Source organism: Prorops nasuta, unplaced genomic scaffold, assembly GCF_024137725.1.
Source record: "Prorops nasuta isolate Cenicafe-Biocafe unplaced genomic scaffold, Cenicafe_Pnas_1.2 PNAS00013, whole genome shotgun sequence".
Taxonomy (NCBI): Eukaryota; Metazoa; Arthropoda; class Insecta; order Hymenoptera; family Bethylidae; genus Prorops; species Prorops nasuta.
In genome coordinates, this window is record NW_027116810.1 from 4,809,506 (window position 1) to 4,833,196 (window position 23,691).

The following is a 23,691-nucleotide window of genomic DNA, read 5'->3' on the forward strand; positions in this document are numbered from 1 at the left end:
TGGTGCTGCTGCTGCTGGTGCCGCTGCTGGTGATACCGATCATCAACCTATACAACGTATTGTAAGCTGTGCAATATGTGGTCTACGTGAGCATAGGGGTCGTGATTGCATTTAACAGCCACCATCACGAATCGGTAAGAAAAGTTTAAACTCTTCTAACATTAAGTACTTCATGAAATTAAAATTTAAGACTAATAATAAATCATTTTCAATTTTTTAATCGCAGATTCCGCTGCTGCTGCTGCTGCTACAGTTTAGGAGCAATATTATTATTATTAAGTGTATAATATTATTATTATTATGTGCATAATATTATTATTATTATTTTAAAAATATAGAAATTTTAATTAAAAACTCCAACGATCGTTCAACTCGCAACCCCCATCTCCCTGCTCCTCACCCTTGAAATCACGCGAAAAATGATAAAACAATATTATTAACGTTCGTTGTATCAGGATGCTAGTTAAAATATTGAGATCATCCAAAGTATGGACGAAGTAGTGGAAGATAGTAGTGAGATGGAAGAGGAGGATAATAACGTGTTGATAGATATTGTGAGATGGCGAAAGCTAATACATATTGATAGAGAAAATAATAATACGTATTGTTAATATATTTCGTATTGAGCTTACATATCTTCCATTCTCAGTCTACCGAGTTTGCTTAACGTGATAGTTCCTACAAAAAAAAATGGGTGTAATTAAATTGTACAGATTATTTACTGAACAAAATATTGATAACATTCTAAATATGGAAGAATCAGTGGAGGAAGAAGAAGAAGAAGTAGATTTGGATGGAGATTGGGGTGAAATTGAAGACGAGGATAACAACGTGTTGACCGCAATTGTGAGAATGTTGAGGAATATGCTTCAGCGGCAACAATCCCCACAGTCCGATAGGGATAAGACGATAATAATGATCGTCTATCAGATTTTAGTAGTGAAATGGAGTGGGAGGGTATTGATATGGAACAAGAACTATATCCAGAAAACATAATACGGTTCGACGAGGATGCAGACGTTCTCCAGCTACTGTCCGATTCATCTACGGAGACCACCCACAATCGGTAAGAATCGATGAAAAAAAAAAAATTTTTTTGGCATCGAGTGCTTGGATAAGTAGTATAATAAATATTTTTCCTTACTTTTTTCTCGTAGATGATACCGCTCCTACTGCTACTGTCACTACCATCTGCCGCTATTTACTTAGAATAACCAATCAAAACAGTGATGTTAGATTGCGGACGCCAGCACTCCCCACCAAGCGTCCATCTACCCACCAATACATGAAGCCGTTCAGAGCGTCCATGTTAAACCCTGCTACTCGCTGCATAAACACCATTACTTGGGTGCATCTATGTTTCGGCCTTCGTCGCGTAAGCTCGGTATGTCTCGACTGCGAGGGAGAGCGGTATAGTTTTCTCGGACCTCTCTCTCCTTCTCTCCAGTTCGCTTCTATGTACGGTATACCAGTAGAGGAGCTATGCAGTTCCGATGACAGGGAGTGGGGGAAGCTGTTTTGTGGTGTGGAAGGGGGATGGGTGGGGATAAGACTCTCTTAGTATGGTAGTGGTGGGGATGAGGAAGGAAAGGGTCTTATAGTGGGATCGCGTTTGGTTAGGGAGGGTGGGGGTATTTTTCACCCTATGTCACAGTTGGAAGGTCTTATAGTGGGACCGAGTTTGGTTAGGTAGGGGGTATTTTTCACCCTATGTCACAGTTGGAAGGTCTTATAGTGGGACCGGGTTTGGTTAGGGAGGTGGTATTTTTCACCCTATGGTACCGTTGGTTAGTTATCCTACGGGGACCTAAGTTATCCTACGGGGCCCTAGTTGAGGGAAGGTTTTTTCACCCTTCGAAGTCGATGGTTAGTTACCTTACGTAGCCTAACTATTTCCGACTCTGCTACACAGATAAACTAGGTTGAGTTAATTGCTAGTTCCAGTAGTCACCGCTAGGTGACTGCCTTCCTTAATCTTCTTTCGCGCTAATGGTATTTTAATATTACGTAATTACACACACGGGTGAACTAGTTCAATTTAATTGATAGTACCAGTAATTGCCGCTAGGTGGCTACCGCAATCCCCCCTTTTCTCGTTAGTTAAATTGTAGATAGCTATTGTGATAAGTTGCTGATATCGTGCAAGGAATTAACTTTCCATCGAGCATGGAATTATAACTTTGCATGGCTTTAACAAAACCTATGCAGCGAATAACGAAATATCCTCTAAATGAAAGGGTATAGTTTTAATAGTCTCCCCTATTGGGGAGAATAACAATTTAACATCAATTTCAGGAATATTAATATTTTGATAGGGCAACTTATTAAGTCCTAGCTGTTACTATACCCAGGTCAGGTTCACCAATTTATTAGGCCTTACAGCTCCTCACTTATAGTATGTCCTTAGAGGGTACTATTTGACCATTCAGAACCAATCCTAGATCCTCCCACTATTCTCTCCTTCTATGGACCCTCTCTAGACTTTCATTCAAGAAATCATTTACCTTTCTACGAGCGAATTAGTTAAAGTGATAAAAAGATGTTTGACTAAAATTATACATTCGCGGTACCACGGGATACAGCTATAGAGAAGCTAACCTTCAAGAGGAGGATGTGGATGAAAAAGGAGGAGGAGGAGGAGGAGGATGAGACATGGAGACTGGATGAGTAACTGATAGTAAAACTTTAGTTATTGAATAAAAAACAGTTTTAAGAATTTTTATAGCCTTCCCTGACTTATCTTTTAGCCATTTTTAGCTTTTCAGGTAAGCATATCATACGATCCATCTAACAAGCAGGCTAGGTATTAGAAAGGGAAAGAGTTGTCAGTGCACTTCATTTTTTTGAAGGGTAAAGCAAAACATAACTTTTACCTAGACATTAAGAAGCTGTATTGGCACCATTCTAGCGATTGGAGAACTGATTGCTGAGTGTGCTGATATCTTCTAGAACGGATATGCTCGAGTACCTGACGCCTGAGATCATGTCATGTCATGACTTGTTACTTGATTTATGACCTTTTAAATCCTCGATTTTTTCATATTCTCTCAATTTTTTATATGCCTAGCTATCGAGAGGAATGTGCTCGTAAATTTTACCGTTTCACTTAAGAAAAATCTGCAACACGTTTATGCAATTAAAAGAATTCTGGAGAAACCACTGGTAACGTGTCATGACCTGTTTGACGCAAATTTTCCCCAGTTTACTTTAGAAAAGTCTACAACATGATTATGCAATTAAAAGAATTCAGGAGAAACCGCTTGTAACGTGTTACGACTTGTTTGACGCAAATTTCGTAGGTGGGAAAGAATACCCAACCACCCAAATATTAACTTCCAATAAGAATGCATCTCATCCCCTTCCATGAATGCATCTCATCCCTTCCACTATTTTTAAAACCCTTGTTGTCAGCAATCGGGAAATTTCAGTCAGTCAGTTTTCATTAGAAGCTTCAAGGAGGTGAAAGATCCAGTGCAAAGCTATATTCCGAATATTTTCCTTGCTGTACCACAGAAATTCTTTTGGGTGGTAAGAATTATTCTTTTATTATTATTCTCTTTTCTTGCTATTCTATTTCAATATTTTTTTTTTCTCAATTTCTATGTTTTTTCACAGAAAAATGGATTTAACCAAGATCAATGCACTTGCAAGTGTAACTTACGAACCTAAGACTTTCGTAAAGCTGAATACTTTTGAGGAGAATAAGGAGTATCAAATCACTGAATTAGTGAAAATTAAGACCAAATATGGAGAGAAATTAATAGCGAAGCTGGCTACCGACGAATGGTTCTTCCTACCCTCAAGGATGATGAAATTACTGGAGTCGCCTGAACTAATCAAAGAACTTCAAAATGCTGCATCAGCGAATACATTAAAAATCTTATATGTTGGAGGACGATACAATAATTTAGAATTTAAAGTTACCCAATGATAATCATAAGATAAATTTTGGAAATGTTTGTAAGGAATGTTTTTAAGGAATGACATCAATAAATGTTTATTATATCTTATTTATTTATTTTTTCTTTATCCCTCACTACATTAGTAAGATACATATAAATCTAGTCTATTAACTTACATTTCTAACAATACTAGTAAGCGGGTTATATTCAACGATTTTATCATGTATAATTAAACAAAACGCAGTAGTATTACTTGGAATATTTCTAGTACAATCAATCTCAATTTTAACATCAACAGTGCCTGACTTTATAGATTCATTTTGATGCGAACAATCGATGACGAAGAGAGGACCGTATTCCACAAAGTTTTTGTAATTAAGCATTGGTTTCGACTGTTTTTCTCCTGCATAATATGAATGGATAAATTTAACATACATATCATATAGTACAGAATAACGGTTTTTTTCGCTATCACTATCAATTCGGTCATATGGATAAAATTCTGAATTCAGATAGACTTTAACATCACGAACAGAACTGTCATTGAATCTAAGCACCTCCATATGCTGCGTACTCTTCTTATTTTGTCTAAATGCTAGTATAACATATCGAGGTTTCTCCAATTGTGTTGCAGCTTTTACGGCCCATGTATGCCTCTGTGTTTCAGGTAGAAGTGGATATTCGTAGAGTTCCCAGGAACGAAAAGCCATGGTTAAACTTTTGATTTGCTCAATCAAACGTAGAAATTTAAGTTTTGTATAATCATTCAGTGATACATGAGGAATCCTCCATTGCACTTTTTGCAAATCAATTTTGGAGTTGATGATTTTTCTCGAAGAATGTAGTGAATTTATATCATCACGTGCTCGAATAAGAACGAGTTCATGACGTGCATTTATTATAACTCTTCTGTAGTCTTCACAAAAACCCAACAGCATTTGCAATGGTACACAAAAGTTGAAATGATTCGTAGACCTGTGATCTGTTAGAAACCATCCTGAATGACGTAGACTTGCACTTTCCTCAGCAGTTAAGGAGATGAGATTCTTCATGGAGCTAGTAATACCCACATTCTTACAGCGATCAATCTCAATACCATTCAATTCATAACGAATTTCATCAAACAAGAATGCCATGGAATTACAGTCAAGTCCTACGACATCTTGGGCTGTTGCATCTGGAGCACGGGTTCCAACGATTATCTTTCCCTCAATGTAGAGATAACTTTCACAGGGTAGAAGAATTAAATCTTGCTGTTGTATAGGAATTCGAATTTCATCACTATTTCCCAATGAGGCATTTGCATAAGGATTGTATGCATGCATTTCCATTTTAGTGATGCGATTGTCGAACACCGGTTGAGCGGTTACATCTAATGGATCCATTTTTATTTCTAACGTTGAAACCCAGTGATTGTAGAAAGGTGATATTTCTTCTTGTTAATGATACGCCAACGTTACCTTCGCTCAATGTATTTTGTCCTCCAGCGTTACCTTCACTCAATGTATTCTGTCCTGCTGCAGCAGTTGGACTGATAGGCTCATCGAGTATCGGTGATTTATAAGTATTCTTGTAAATCAACATTTTCTAATATGTAAACGAATTGTGATTTCTTCACCTCCGAAATTTACTATACGATCTTCCTGATCGAGAATACGCAAGGTGAGACGGTCAATTACTTTCGCAATGACTGGCAAGTAAATGACGTTCTTCGGTGTTTCTGCGATTTTATAACCTGGCGGAACACTCGGAAAAAATTCATGTATAACATGTCGAGGTCTACCGTTTGTGTACGCACCAGCTGTAATGTTGCATTCAATTCGTAGAATATTTACTCTTATAATGTTTACGGGCTCGTCTGATTCAGCTAGTGTGTTCGGTGGAATAACACGATCTGATGAAAAACCCAACAAAGAGCCTATATTGTTAGGTTGTGTAAAATCAATCTGATATTTACACTTTATTTCACTTTTTAATGTATTATTATTAGCACGTAGAAAAATTACTTCTTCTTCATCACCTTCGAACATCTGAGCACGTAAAAAGTCATTTATAGCATTGAGCTCATAACAACCTGTAGGTATAGTTAGCTCCTGATCATCAACGTAAAATATATTGTTTGTCTCATCAACATTAGAGATTGAATTGAAGCTCTGAAAGTCTACGAGACCGAGTTCATAATGTCCATCTCGAAGATCGATCGGGGGGAAAAAATCTGACCCCAATACCGAGTCACGGCCAGAGAGTGTAACTGTTAAAGACATTGTTCACGTAGAAACTTGACACACAACTGACCGCATATGCTTGAATCATACGATTGATATTGGTCGTGGTTGTAGTAGATTATAGCAGAAGGTCCAAAATATTCCACAAGTTCAATTGGCGGTTTTAAATTTCCGAAGGAATCGAAATACTTAACGTGCTTATTACGTTTAACGTAAGCGACCCAATGTGTTCCAGGACCTTGTTCGTCATCAAGATTCACAATTGCGCACTCATTGCGTTGCGCATTTTGAGGTAGAGATGTACGCATAAAGACTCCCCGAAAATGCGGTATTTTACGGCAGACGTTTGATAATTGCATATTACTAGTAGGTCCAGATTTTGGAAGTCCATTTATTTTCTTTTCCTTTTCCTTTTCACTCCCTCTCCTATTCGACTGTATGGTGCGAGGTATAAACCTTGTCCCCGTCTCGCTTCCATTAAGCGATTGTGTCGATGCATTTCTTCCAATTGTTTTTTGGCTGCTTTGGTGTCGTTTACAGCCTTTGCTATACCTGCTGCACCGCCAGCTAATGCGCCCACCGCACTCAGCAGCGGAAGCAATGGTAATAAACCCCCCCGTTTTGTTTTAGTAAGTGACTTTTTCCTCAATAAACCACCTCGTTTTTTCGGTACACGAATTTTTCTTTTCTTCGTACTTTTTCTAGGCACTCGCAGTCCTAAGCCGAGTTTCCGTTTTGCATTCATTGATGCCCAGACAGCAGTCGCTGTCGCTCGTTCACCTACGGATGAGTCACTAGCTATGATACGTTGTCGTGCACGGCGTGCAAGTACTTTATCAGCATGATGACGCGAGGGCAGGTCCTTATATACTGAATATGCGATATCATGCTCACGGCAAGCATCATCCAGAGGGTTTATTCCTCGATCACCACGTGCTAACCGTTCATGAAGGCGAGTACCTGGACCGCAATAATTGTAGCCAGGTACATGCAGCTCGAAGGGTAGTTTATTTAGCAGCTTATTGAAAAAAGATCCACAACCATATCTCATCATGTCATGCTTTCCTAACGGGTTCGTTGGCACATCCAGCAATTTTTTATTGAAGGCGGTATTCCATCAAACTGATCTTGATTAGGTAAATTATAATGTTCCGTACAGGCACGGTATTGTTGCACTTCAGGATCTGCACGAATGTGCTCAGGTAATTTACACCAAACAAGTCGAATACTGTTTGGAAAGCGCTTCAATAGTAAAATTTTTGGAATGTATTCAAGCTGCTCAATAGTTAAATCCTCCAAACGTAGCACATCTAAAATTAACAACGACATAATGAGAACTGATGAGATAATCTGCTTCGAGCCTATAAATAGCTTGCATGATGATAGAGTTTTACAGTTATGGATTTCGTAAAGCAACCACTGCACATTCGTGTCTCCAACGCCGATCGTTTTATTGTCGGTGGGGGTTGTGGAGGAAGGAGTAAACGTCATGGATCCCTACTTCCATCTACAATTCGTAGTATAATTTGCGGACCCTCGAATTGCGGTAAAACAAACGTACTGCTTAGTCTCGTAGAAAGTCCTAACGGTGTGAGATTTGAAAATATTTATGTATACTCAAAGTCGCTTCAACAACCCAAGTATCAATACCTTGAACGGTTATTAAAAGGACTAAAAGGTATTGGATATTTTAAATTTTCAAACAATAGCGACGTTGTAAAGGTAACTGAGGCGTTACCCAATTCTATTTTCATATTTGATGATGTTGCTAACGATAAGCAGGATAATATCAGAGACTACTTCTCCATGGGTAGACATTCAAATATTGACTGCTTCTACCTCTGCCAGACTTATGCTAAAATTCCTAAACACATGATTCGTGATAATGCAAACCTTCTCATAATCTTTAAGCAAGATGGTACTAATTTAAAACATATTTATAACGATCATGTAAACACGGATATGTCATTTGAAAAATTCAATGAATTGTGTTCAAAGTGCTGGCACCATGATTATGGATTTCTAGTGATCGACAAGGATAGTACAATTCAAAATGGTAGATATCGGAAAGGTTTCGATGAGTATGCTAAGATTAAATAGTATACCGTTTGCTTAAGATTGTTCAGTTTAGAGCTAAGTGTCCATCAAAACACACACATCAAATGAGCATGGAATAAACCTAGTATAAACGTGGAAATAAAAACGTGGACTGAATCTAAATTGAACGTGAATTGAACGTGGAAACGTAGATTGAACGTGGATTGAACGTGGATTTGAACGTGGATTGAACGTGGATTGAACGTGGATTGAACGTGGATTGAACGTGGATTTGAACGTGGATTGAACGTGGATTGAACGTGGATTGAACGTGGATTGAACATGGAAAGCAGGAAAATGGAAAAAAAGATGCTGCTAAAGAAGATTGCCGCGAAAAGTAAAGTAATTCGTGAAAAATATCGTGCACTCAAATCAGGAAGAGAAATGATGGAAACCAATTTAAATGAAACTTTTAAACCAATTGTTGAGCCATTGAAGAAGCTCACTGAACATAATGAGATGACCTTCGTGTCCCCGAAATATGAGTATAAACAGGAACCGCTACAGAAGACTACTGCAAGCGATAATTCTTTGATTATTCCATCGGAACGTAAAAGAACTTATTTCTCATCGACTCCACAACGTAAATATTTCGCAGACAACTCTAGAATTAAAATTCCAACCCCTTCATCTGATGATGATGATGATGAGCAAGGAAATTCACGACCTAATGAAACATTATACCTTTCTCTGGAAGAGGATGGGGAGGAGGAGGAGGAGGAGGAGGGAGTGAAAGTGGAAAAGGATGTTAATGATTTAGCAATACCATCACCAATGCAAGCAGAAACTCCATCATCACCATTGCAAAGATCCTTAGATTTAAATAGTTCTTTGTCAGAATATGCACCAATTGGACGTAAATATATAGAGATGTTTCTGCGTAAAAATAAGGATTTAATTGATGATAATTTTGGAATTGAACGAGATGTTAGACTTAAGAAAATGAGACTTGGAAAATGTTCTTTTAAAGTAAATCGTAAAGATTTTATTATTATTGATGATGAGTATTATCAGGGTACTATTGGTCTATTTGAATTGATCTTCATGAAAGAGCCACATGATTATACTGAAGATGATTTAAAAACATATAAGAATATTCTTTCTCAAACTAATGTACACAGAGCAGATTACAGTAGCGAGGGAAAGCTTCGTGGGAATAAGGGTCATAAATGGAAGAAAATAATTAGCCCATTATTTCCTCCAAAGAACCTTGTAAAAGGTAGCGGTTATATGTGTGTTAATGATAAACCAGTGAACTATGTACATTGGAATGATCCGAACGAATTAGTTGAACGTTTGAGACTTTTGATTGCATCATCTGCTGCAGGACATACGAATCATCATAATGAGATACAATCAATAATTGAGGAGCTTCATGAAGAACGTATTATCCTATAAAAGAGAACACACTTTCCATAATTTCCCAGTTGATTGTGTTACTTCACAATGTCGATAAATAAATTTGGAGGTATTTCCACTGCCAGTAATGTGAGAAAATATTTCCGCAAAACTGAAGATGAAACATTAAAATTTGATAAACGTATGAATGCATTTAATGCTAAGGGGAATATTATTTCAAATTTAGGATTTGATGCTACTGATGAGAAATGTGCTGTGAATATGCGTGTTCTGCTGGATAATATGAATGCTGTACGTGAGAACCTTAAAAATGAAATGCAAGAAAACAGTGATATTTTACGAAGTATTGCGTTAAGACTGGATGAAACCGAGTTAAGGCTGAATGATTTTCAAGTGAAATTGAGTAATTTCATGCAGAAACATGCTGAAGATAATGCAGATTTAAAGAAATATGTATCAATTTTCATGGAGAATCAGACTAAAGAGGATGCTGAATCAAAGAAACATATAATGAAGATAATGCGGAATTAAAAAAAAAAAAAAAAAAAAAAAGTGCTATTTTTCATGGGGAGAATCATGCTAAGGAGAATTCTTCTTGAAATAATTCGACAAAGAGTTTTATTAGGAAAAAGAAAGTTTTACTACCATCAGTGCTCGTTGTACCCCTGTAAACCCAACACATACCTGAAGAGTTATGGATAGTGAAGAAAAGAAAAAATTGGTCGAAGAACTGCATGTACCTGCAAGACGGAATTTTCAACGTAGAAGAGTTATAATACGAGGCTTCGATGACCTCTGGCAAGCAGATCTGGTTGATATGAAGAATTATACTGACGGAGGTTACCACTATATTCTCACAGTTATTGATGCATTGTCGAAATTTGGATGGGCAGTAGCACTAAAAACCAAAACTGGCAAGGAAGTGACAGACGCATTTACGAAGATTCTGAAAAGTGGGAGATGTCCCAAAAATTTGCAGACAGATGATGGCAAGGAGTTTTATAATAGTGATTTCAAATCGCTTATAAAAAAACGTAGAATAAATCATTACTCAACATACAGCGTATTGAAAGCTACGATAGTTGAGCGCTGGAATCGCACGCTGAAGACTGAAATGTGGAAACGATTTACGTTGAATGGAAATTATAAGTGGCGAGGCATACTGCAGCGACTAGTTGAAGACTACAACGCAAGAAAACATCGTACTATAGGAATGCGACCAGTTTATGTGACGCCAGATCATGCTAATATGCTCCTGACTACAGTATACAATAATATAAAGATTGTTGGTCGTGCCAAGTTCAAAGTAGGTGATTTTGTACGAATCAGTAAATACAAGAATGTATTCGCAAAGGGATACACACCAAATTGGACAACTGAAATATTTGAAATTATAAAAGTGCAGAAAACAAATCCTGTTACATATTTACTTAGAGACTCTAGTGGTACTGATATATACGGAGGATTCTACGAATATGAACTTTTAAAAACTGCTAATCCTAATGTATATCTAGTGGAGAAGGTATTACGTAAGAAGGGTGATAAGGTCTTTGTGAAGTGGTTAGGATTCGATAATAAACATAATTCATGGATAAATAAAGATAATATTTTGTAAAAACAATATTTATTAATAAAATTATTCAATTTAAATATAATTAATTTATTCTATAATGACCCCATGGTAGAGTCGATACAGTTCCGTGCACGATATAACGCTTATCATCGTAAGGGCTGAGAGCTACTTTCCGTTGCGTAATCGAATAAACATTATGCAATTTTGAGCGAATTAAATTTTGATTGCGGACTTGTACAGTAAAATTTGTTAAACAGTCCTTATAGTCCTCGAAGGTTATGTTTCTAGCAACAACGTAAGTCTTAATACGTTTAGCTTTTTTGATAATTTTATTTTGTACTTTAAATGTGTACATTTTTGATCTCAGTCCAATAAACTCTGTCATTATCTGCCCATTATTCTCATCTTTCATCAGCCCAGGGACTTTTTTATTTACTAGAGGTAAATTGTACTGATTGTTGGGAGAATAATCGCTTGTATCGAATCTAGCAAGATTCTCCCTCATAATAGTGTAAATATCATCACACTCAATGCTGTATATTAGACTATCCGTATCGGTATATAACGCTTTACATTTGCTACCGAACGTAGGAAGCATATAATCATAATGAAAATCATACAAACATGTTTTCGAAATATCAAGAATGCTCATACCTACGTATATAGGCTTATCGAATTTAGCTGCTAATTTTGTTAATTCAATCGTGACCAAATTCTCACTGAATATAGTGCGACTGTGAAAATTAGGCTTAGCAATCATTGCTTCAGCACCATATCTTCCCTCCCACTTACTCACGAGTCTCACATCAACTCTATTTCTAACATTCTCCATAGTCTTACCGAACACCGCATTGTTCATTAATTTGAAAAGATTGTTCTCAAACTCATTTTTAGATGCTGCACGCAAACTAGTGTTCAAATCGATATATTTACGTAACCAGGTGGACTGCTGAAATCCTAAAACGCGATGAATGTGTTTTAAGACAACACCATTACGCATACATTGCTGTAAAGCACGATAGTGTATAACATAGCGCTTCTTATTTTCTAAAGTTGCAAGTAGCTTCTTCTGACGTGTACCCGGTGGTGCATCACGTACGGGACAAAATGGAAGGTCGGAATGTTTATCGTGAAGCATGCTTGGATACTCTAAGTCAACCTCTAAAATATAACCCTCGGGTGAATCTATCGGTATATTAGAGATATCCAAATTATTAACATTTTCAATCCAGCGAAATCCGTGAGTAGGTAGTGGTTGAGACATTGCCCACCCATACAAATTATTTACATCGTAGTACATTAAATACTTAGAAGGTTCCTCGGGATTGTAGTTTTGCATGTACCGATTGTTAGCCTTTTCATAGCGGTGCGAGCATTGGCTTAAACCACCACGTATGCCTCGTTCTACGAAAAGCAGCATTTCTACGTCAGTAAAAAGTTCTAATCTTATTTCTGTATGTTTGAGCATTGCATCCCAAGTGAAGCCTGGGAGTGTATAATAATGAGCAGGATCCAAATTATAAGTTTGCATGCAGCTATCACGAAAATTTTCGAAAACGTCAGCCAACAATAGTACATCAGTTTTCAAATAGAGATCGCTATACTCCCCAAGTGTTCGTATTTGAAATTTGGTCCATACCTCCTTAGCGTGATTATACGCACCCTCACTAATATCACTATCGGATAATCTATTATAGAATATCTCGCGTGGAGGTAAAGCAGTTTCTTCCAGACGGTTCAGACTATCTATGTAATCGTAAGGAAAAATACCTTTCCTTGTCAGAAGGTTAAATTGTTCTATGTTTAAATATGAGAATTCTGACTCTAAATTTTTTAACTGTGATCTCGTTAAATATGAACTCAATTTGTCTAAACTTGATGCCATAAATTTGAAAGAATCGATAAACCTTAGTTGTATATTATATTTACGGATGAATTTAGTGAATGAAATATACTTCTCCTTATGTACAGGTAACAAGTGTACTGAACCTTCATACAAGTTAGCGATTGTACCGAAAATAAAATGTGCGTCATAACCTGATAAATTATGAAAAATTACAGGTATTACATGCGAATCGTTAAAGTTTAAATTACAATTATTATGAGCAGGTCCTCTATATTTACCAGTTAAATGATCATGATCGCGAACACGTATTTGATCTGGAAGAAACGGCTTTTTACATATATGACAGTTGGGCTCAGTATAATGCCTTGAATTTTCACTAATACTTAGCGTTCTCATAGGCACTACAGTCTTTAGTTTTTCGCTCGCTATGCTAGCAATTTTATCGAGTTCTCGCACAAACCATTCTATACACTCGAGTCCACGATATGATTTGTAAGTTGAGAGCGATGAATCACGAACGCTTTTAAAATAATAACCTATACTAAAAGGTATGTGTTTTTGATAAATACCAATTTCGTCATCTGTTTGCTCAACTTTTTCAAGCAAGCATTCAATGTCAGCGTATATGACAAATGGCACCCTCTCACTGTTCTTCATGTTATTGAAGGAAACCCAACGGTCCTTGTCAGGTAGCACAATTCTGATGTTTTTATTGAGTTGCGCACAATCACGTTCATGCGATTTTAGTTTCTCATCATTGTGGAAATAGTGTAAGCAACTATAGGAGGGAAAAAGTAATATTAGGATATAGAAGCAGTAATTATATATATATATATATATATATATATATGTAATGATTTTTACCTTTATAGTGTCAATATTTTTTTGAATTAATGTTTTCTAAATATATAAATTGTAAAATAATGTAGTATATACAAATAGACTTTTTCGCAAGTACATTATTGCAGTGTATGATGTATTAATATTTTGCAACTATTTTCAGCTTCCAAATAGTACTGCTTCGCTGCATGAATCCTTGGCAGATGTAACAAAAGGAGAAGAACCCTCAAGGCCTTGTCTGGATGCTCAAATACCTAAAGAAAAATATCATTCATAGATATTACTATTGTCGTTATATTATTAAAAGTTTTTATTCCTGTAGTTATATTAAGCATTTTGTGCAAATGATGATTTTAGTCATATATATTTTATTAAATCTATGAATAATCCAGTCTATAGGAAATGATACTTCTATTTATAATATCGTTGAAAAAAGAATTTCAATAAATTCTATAAGTTAACTCTGGAGTTCTTTTAGTTACCTGTGGCAATATTAAATAAAGTATACACATATATTCAAGAATTAGCATAATCAGAATTATGTTTAGAAAATTATACGCAGTAATGATTTAACTCTCATTGTTCGATAGAAAAATAAGTCTATTATAGGCTTACGTAAATGAATTAACAAATAATTTTCATTTCAATTTCATATGCCTTTGTGTATTGTATATTCTATAAATTAAGTTATACGTAATAAAGTACTATATATTTAAATTGCAAATTTTTCAATTACATATAAGTATAGCCCAATAGTTGATTACCTTGTTATGGCAATACTCATTTTTCTCTCAATTCTCTGGGGTGCAACATATATGACAGAAAAATGTAAGCTTGCCTTATGCAGTTTCAATAAGTCTCACTACATGGACAGTTTTTGTTAATGCTGTAATATCCATCCAGCAAGTGATCCGTTAAAATGTTTATTTCCTGCCCAAGTCTTCTTATCTATAATCAAAATTACATTAACACAAAGCATCATTCATCATTTGCAATAAGGTTAATACTCCTTATCCTTGTATTAAATTACTCATCTATAAATTAAAATTCGCTGTCTACTGTGTTTAGTTCAATTAAATTAAAATGAACGTCCTGTCATCATCCATATTATTTTCTTTCACTTACATAACCTTCCTGCTTTTGTGTCTTCTGCCGTTTTGACAGCTGTTTGACACTTTAGAAGTGTTATTTCCTGCACTGTACACTCTACGAGTTGGAACATTCACTTTCATATGATTAACATAGATAGTATTCGCTCTTTGAAAAGTAAAGACTGATGACACCATTTTGAAACTAGAAAAATTAGGACACTTGAACCCCCACCTTCAAAATTGAATCATGTACAGATATAGTTTCTGCTTCCCTATACTATCTTGTAGCAAAAATGCTTCTCGCAAAATTGATTCATGTCCATCTCTACTACTCTATACTATCTTATAACAAAAATTTAATGACAACAGCAGACGAAACGCGACATCGACAAATATGAAGATGACGTTTTGGACGTAGTAAAAGTATTATCCAGAAAGCATATTATTTATGTTGGAAATGTAGGGATATCGAAAAATGGAATGGAAAATAATGCAAATATGGTGCATATATATAATATTATATATCAAGTATAAAAAGGAAGAGATCGGATGTAATTTTCATCCTATAAAGAGGAAAAAGCATCAGATAAGCATCGGGAGCAGTAAATCAAAAGAAAGATTAAAGAATATTTTGCTTTGTTAAATTAATCTTTCTTCTGACTTGCTGCTCCCGATGCTTATCTGATGCTTTTTCCTCTTTATAGGCTGAAAATTACATCCGATCTCTTCCTTTTTATACTTGATAAATAATATTATATATATGCACCATATTTGCATTATTTTCCATTCCATTTTTCGACATCCCTACGTTTCCAACATAAATAATATGCTTTCTGGATAATACTTTTACTACGTCTAAAACGTCATCTTCATATTTGTCGATGTCGCGTTTCGTCTGCTGTTGACGCTGTTGTCTTTAAATTTTTGCTATAAGATAGTATAGAGGAGTTGAGAATGTTGAGATGGACATGAATCAATTTTGCGAGAAGCATTTTTGGTACAAGATAGTATAGGGAAGCAGAAACTATACCCGTACATGATTCAGTTTTGAACAGTGTATGTACATACGAAGTACCTGGAGAGAGTATAAAGGCCAACTTTTAGCGAGAGGGCCGAAAGGTAAGACGTAAGGGGGAAGAGGTTGTCCGACATTTTGTTTTGTTCATGTGACGTCATTATGACGTGTTTGTGAATATATATATATAAATATATATATGTTGTTTTGTGCATTGAACAACAGTGAACGGAGACAATACAAATAACGTAGTACGTCGTGTTAGACTTTCAGTCGACTGAGAAGACGGGAGATAGTGGGAAAAGGGTGAATCAACGGAACTACATTTTGCTTTTGCCTATATTTATTTATTTTGTCTGGGTTCACGGTTGTTCTATGCACAAAACAACATATATATATTTATATATATATATATATTCACAAACACGTCATAATGACGTAACATGAACAAAACAAAATGTCGGATAGCTTCCTTCCCCTTCCGTCTTACCTTTCAGCCCCGCAGGCTAGCGCTCTCTCCAGGTACTTCGTACACTGTTCAAAATTGAATCATGTACAGGTATAGTTTCTGCTTCCCTATACTATCTTGTAGCAAAAATGCTTCTCGCAAAATTGATTCATGTCCTGCAGTCCATCTCAACTACTATATACTATCTTATAGCAAAAATTTAATGACAACAGCAGATGAAACGCGACATCGACAAATATGAAGATGACGTTTTGGACGCAGTAAAAGTATTATCCAGAAAGCATATTATTATTTATGTTGGAAATGTAGGGATGTCGAAAAATGGAATGGAAAAAAATGCAAATATGGTGCATATATATAATATTATTTATCAAGTATAAAAAGGAAGAGATCGGATGTAATTTTCATCCTATAAAGAGGAAAAAGCATCAGATAAGCATCGGGAGCAGTAAATCAAAAGAAAGATTAAAGAATATTTTGCTTTGTTAAATTAATCTTTCTTCTGACTTGCTGCTCCCGATGCTTATCTGATGCTTTTTCCTCTTTATAGGCTGAAAATTACATCCGATCTCTTCCTTTTTATACTTGATAAATAATATTATATATATGCACCATATTTGCATTATTTTCCATTCCATTTTTCGACATCCCTACATTTCCAACATAAATAATATGCTTTCTGGATAATACTTTTACTACGTCCAAAATGTCATCTTCATATTTGTCGATGTCGCGTTTCGTCTGCTGTTGTCATTAAATTTTTGCTATAAGATAGTATAGAGTAGTTGAGATGGACATGAATCAATTTTGCGAGAAGCATTTTTGCTACAAGATAGTATAGGGAAGCAGAAACTATACCTGTACATGATTCAATTTTGAACAGTGTACCCAAAAGCGACATATCCTATAGCGTAGTACTATTTTGGGTACTACGCTATAGTCGCTGCTGATACTACTGGTCGGCGGAAATACGTCAGAGGGTAGAGACTGTAGAGGGACCGCAATATAGATATTTCTAATTACTAATTTCAAAATACATAATTTTGCGTATTCGAAACATACAAAAGTTTAGCTTAATTTATTTTTTACGGTTGGCAATGATTGACTAAACCAAAAAGTGTTCGAAAGTTTGGGATTGATGAACGCAAGGATCAGTGGATCAGAATTATAGCAATTGCTTGTTACACATGTCATACAGGCCTTTTCTTAAATTGGAATATTATTTAGATGGTTGAGGTTTAGGGGAGCTACAACTAATTAGATAAGTATTATTTTTCATATATTTATTAAAGTATAGGAATAAATTGATTCTTTGTGGTTAAAATTTAATTGCAGATAATAGTTTCTATACTATTGAAGATTTCCTATATCTAATGAGGAATGACAAAGAAGAGAAGTATTACAGACTGACAGCTGTCAATCATAGAATATTATGTATGTCCTATTTTATATTATAGAAGAAACTTGTTAACAGAATAAATCAATCGCTGTATAAGGTAAATAATTCTGTAATTAATGCATCAGTAGTAACATCAAGTTATTTTACATGTATTTACGTTATGTTTCTCAAATTTCTTTTAGAGAAGATATGGTAACGCAGAAGATTTCTATTCATTAAATAGAATGTGAAAAATGCAAACTCTTCATACAATAGCGTAATAATAAAAGAATAGGTCAGATCAGAAGACATAATGTAAATAAACTCAACAAAGCAGTTTTCCACCATGCATAAATGATATACAAGAGCAAATGAAATGATTAAATGAGCACAAAATAGTTTTCTTTCGGTTTTTCTTTGAGTATATTAAAAAATTAAACTTTTGTTTAATTTGTTTTTAAATGTTAGCATTGATAGATCAAATTGAAAAGTGTTTGAAACATTGAAGTTAATCAAAGAAAGGAAGAGTGGTGGAAAGGAAGGAAGGAACTTTAGTGATATTTTTTTTTTAGCATTTTAAATTTTGAATCAGTTAAATGGTGAGATAGAATAGAATTTTTAAGTACATTGAAAGATAGTCATAATATTCTAGAATTTGTTAATTGATATATGTAAATTATTTACTTATAATTATATGCCAATACTCTGATAGTTAAATTTATAATTATTTATTTTGTATTTAAAGGTCATACATTGGTATATAAATAACAATGGATGCTAACAGGGTTATATTACTTGATGCAATTTTTATGTCAAGTTCAAGTGACAGTGATAGTGATGAAGAAGACATCGAAATCTATTTCAATTAAATGACAATGGAGTAAGGAAACCAAGAGTAAAAAATTTCATCGAAAATATTATCCATGCTTATGAAAACGAAGAATTTAAGAGACATTATCGGTTAGTATTGAAATTAATTTATTATCACTCCATCTTGCTTCATTGATTCATTTGATTTGCAGGATGTATCGTAGTACTTTTTATTACTTATTAAATGTTATTAGACCATATCTAGAAAGTGACTAATCTCCATATGTTATTTCATTTGAAAAACAAGTTTACGTAGCATTGTATGTATTAGGTACACCTGATTCATACAGGTAAATATTTAATGTTCAATCGTCATTTACACATATTAAATTAATTTATTTATTCAGAATACTATACACATCGATTTATAATCCCTTACAAAATATATAGGTCAGTTGTATCAAAATTTAATATCAGCAATAGCTCATCTTGGCACGCAGTAAAAAGGGTTGTGAAAATTTTGTGTCAGTTACGAAATCATTTTATTCGTTGGCCAGGAGCAGAGGCAGCAGAAGCTACCAGTAGAGTTATCGAAGGAAAATATAAGCTGCAAGGAGTACTAGCAATGATGGATGGGATTCATATTAGAATCTTAGCACCAAAAGAAAATGCTGTAGCTTATATAAATAGAAAAGGATATCATTCTATACAGTTACAGGTATAAAAGTTTATAATATTCAATTCTACTTTAAAATCTTATATTGTGTATTTATGATACGTCAATGCAACTTGTATTTATCTTTATTACAGGTTATTTGTAATGAAAAGAGACAATTTATACATTGTTTTGCTGGAATGCCAGGATCTGTGCATGACATGAGGGTATTCAAATACTCTTGAGTGCAGCAAAAGTGTTGTGAAAATAACTTTTTTAATAAATACATAATAGCAGATTCAGCTTATACTATCCAAAAACATATAATGGTTCCATATAAAGACAATGGACATTTACTAGTGGATGAAATAAATTATAATCGTATTCTTTCTCAAAGTCGGATGGTTGTTGAACGATCCATTGGGTTATTGAAAGGAAGGTGGAGATGCCTTCTAGATAAATTGCTTATGAGAAGGACAGATTTGATTCCCTATTACATAATTGCATGTTGTGTTTTTCACAATGTATGTCTCTTATGTGAAGATGAAGAAATTGATGTACCAATTATACTCAATGAAGATTTTGAAAATAGTGGTCCTTTAGCTATTACTCCAGAGCAACACCAAGACGGTATAATCAGAAGAGATGAAATAAAAAATTATCTAGCTGCTTCTGTAGATATTCTCTGATTTTTATATTTGTTAAGATACTTAAGATTATATTTATAACTATTATTGATAGCATTTTTATAGCAAAAATATATTTATTTGAAAAATACAAATTAAAATATGAATATATATTTACTTCATTATAACAGTGACATGAATTTTTTTATAGGTTATTATAAATAGTACTAAATATAAACATTTCTGTTAAATAAAAGCAAAAACAAATCTTTTAAGTGCCCTTACTTAAAAAAATAGAAATTATTGCTAATATCACATTTTATTGTATTGATAATGGCTTTAATTTTTAATCATATTATCTCTAATTTGCTTCAATATATTTAGCTTTTCATCTTTATATAATTTGTCATTCTCTAATTTCTGCTTCTTAATTTTAATCATTTCACACATATAATCTGTTTTTATATTTGTTGAGTTACGTTTTAGGCCTGAAAAGGAATTGAGTTTCAGTGTTTTTATCTCTTTTTACATACATATACAGTATTAAACATCATTCAGTACACTAATAATTGAAATTGATTTCATGTATATGAAGAAAGTAATTCCATCTAATTAACAGTTTATAGTAATCTTGTACGTGTGATTACTATTATAAATACCAGTTGAAACAGTTTTGTCCATATTAATATGTTTGCCAAGTGGTGTATCTGATCCCACAATAGATATGGGTGTTATGTACGGCATTCTATGAAATATTTCATGTAAAATCTGAATAAAAAATGAATATATTGTTTATTATATAGCTAATTATAAGTATATATAGCTATTATTTCATGATACTTACATCATAATGTTCAATAGTTTTAGGTTCATTACCATTTTGCTGATTGTGATCATAACAATTTTTGTACAGTTTCTTTAATTGATCAATTTTTGCCATGCATTGAGAAGGTTTTAAATTGTATCCTTTCTGTCTCATTCTTTTTGATATAATTTTAAAAGCATGATCGTTTCTTATTTTTCTGTTCATTAATAACGTGTTCATTTCAGCATATATTGACAAAAGTAATTTTATCTCACCATTTGTCCAACGATGCCTGAATGTCTCTAAAACAATTTTTGAATGAAAAGGTTTGAAATTAAACTTAAAACATATTATAAAATTACTAGCTCTTGATGAGGATCTAGGACCGTCAATATATTCTTCATTCTCGCTGGTAGAATCATTATTATTAATATCTAAAAACTGATCTTCAGGAATAATAGTTCCTATGCAGTTTGATTTTTGCTGAATAACTTCTTGTTCCACCACATCTGCAATGTCTTCTATATAAATAAATAATTAATTTTTCTGATAAACATTAATATATATTTATTACTTTTAAGGTATGTATTTCTTTTACCAATATTGCACTGTCGAGCACCTATTGAATTATTTTCTTTATTCGTCAAATTTGGACAAGTTTGTTTGTGTTCATTTAAAAATTTTGCGGCATATAATGAATCTGTAAATTATTAAATAATGAATATTTCATTATTCAAGAATTAACCATTTTCAGTGTAACATTTTAAACTTAAGCAGTTTTGATTGTTAACAATCTTACCTTTATGGAGCAAATCATAAATTTCTTTTGTCACCATAAACTCATATATAATATTATCTGTGTCTTCAATTTGTACATTCAAAGTTCTTTTCGACATATTTATAGGGCCAGTTTTTCACTTATTAATAATAACTAACGGGTTGTCTTGTGTTAATTTAAATTGTGTGAAATATATACTTTTAATGACCAGTTTTTCTACCTACTGATAAAATTTATCTGTTTGGCAGAAATTACAAACTGTAATAAATTCTATTCAAAATTTTAAAATCTACCAAGCAGTTTAATTTACCTAAAGGATTACTAATAGTTGCAAAATCTAATCCTTAATTAACAAGACGTTTATAGTATCTATAATATAATTCACTGTTCCTTGCGTTCACCAGTTCCAACTTTCGAACACTTCTCGGCTTAGTCTATCATTGCCAACAGTAAAAAATAAATTAAGCTAAACTTTTGTATGTTTCGAATACGCCCAATGCATGGTCCGTGAGCCAAGACAAATGTTAGTATATACATACCACAAGTTATAAAGTAATATAAAGAAATAAAATGACAGTTTTAATCTTACTGACAGCTGATATACTGATGGTATAAGTGAATAAATAAAGTGACGAAATTTGTAAAATGTACATAAAAATAATTTTTAAAAGTATATAAAGGACTGAACATGTTAGATAAGTATAACAATAAATTTTATAATATAAAATGTAAGATATAAATATTTTGTGGTACTTTGTGGGATTTTATTTCAGATTAAATTATAGTAATGTGTTTACTATGTCACTGTGCTGAGGATGGAGCTATGCAGATTTTCAAAATTAAAATAAAGGAATAGACTAAACATAATGTGGTTATTGTGTCATCGTTGAGATTCAAACTATGTTAATTGAGACGGATAATAAAATAAACGAGTGAAAAAACTGGGTAAATACAATAATAAATAAAGAAGCTGATAAATTAGATATATAATATAAAATGTAAGATATTTTATAGTACTTTCTGGGATTTTATTTCAGATTAAATTATAGTAATGTGTTTACTATGTCACTACTGAGGATGGAGCTATGTGGATTGAACATTAAAATGAAAGGAATAGATTCACCATATTATGGTTACTGTGTCATCGCTGAGGATCAAACTGTGTTAATTGAGATGAATATTAAAATAAACAAGTCAACACATTGGGTAAATACGATACAAATAAAGAAGCTGACAGATTACATTTGTAATTTCAAATGTAAGATTTTATATAGTACTTTTTGGGATTTTGTTTCAGATTAAATTATTGTAAAGTGTTTACTATGTCAATGCTGAGAATGGAGCTATGTGGATTGAACATTAAAACAAAAGGAATAGATTCACCATAATGTTATTTCTGTGTCATCGCTGATGAGGATCAAACTGTGTTAATTGAGACAGATATTAAAATAAACGAGTCAGCATTTTGGGTAAATACAATAATAAATAAAGAAAATGACAGAATAGATATATAATATAAAATGTAAGATGTTTTATAGTACTTTGTGGGATTTTGTTTCAGATTAAATTATAGTAATGTACGTGTGTTTACTGTATCACTGCTGAGGATGAAGCTATGTGGATCGAACATTAAAAAAAAAGAATAGATTCACCATAATGTGATTACTGTGTCATCGCTGAGGATCAAACTGTGATAATTGAGATGAATATTAAAATAAAGAAGCTGACAGATTAGATATATAATATAACATGTTAGATATTTTACAGTACTTTGTGGGATTTTATTTAAAGTTAATATATGTAAAATAAAATTTTTGTTTTCTTTTTACAATTGTATCTATATTAATTACTATATGTTGCAATCTCTTAAAATGAAGCCTCTGCTTTTATTAGCAAACTAATAGTTCCACACGGCAGTGATGCCAGAATCAAGCTATTAGCAACAAAAATGAAGATAAGCGCTAGCCAGCAGGAGTATAGAAAATTTAAAGGGAAGCGGTACAAACACAACTATGCCTGGAGAGCATAGGTGTGATTTGGACTTCAGGCAACATTGGCTTTAGAAGAAGAGCGACTACCGCTAACCGTGACATTTTTACGTGTTATCCGTGTGAAGTGGTGCTGCGTTTACCTAAAAACTCAAAGCAAATAAAAATGCTTTTCCTAAATTGATTTGTAATATTGATAAAATGGTCAAATGTAGCCATTAATTAATTAGATTT

General features: G+C 33.7%; 1 pseudogene; it reads left to right on the plus strand.

Annotated features, from left to right (window-relative positions):
* Positions 1 to 18,565: 18,565 nt before the first annotated feature.
* Positions 18,566 to 19,949, plus strand: LOC136778117 (putative nuclease HARBI1; annotated as a pseudogene).
* The last annotated feature ends 3,742 nt before the right edge of the window (positions 19,950 to 23,691 follow it).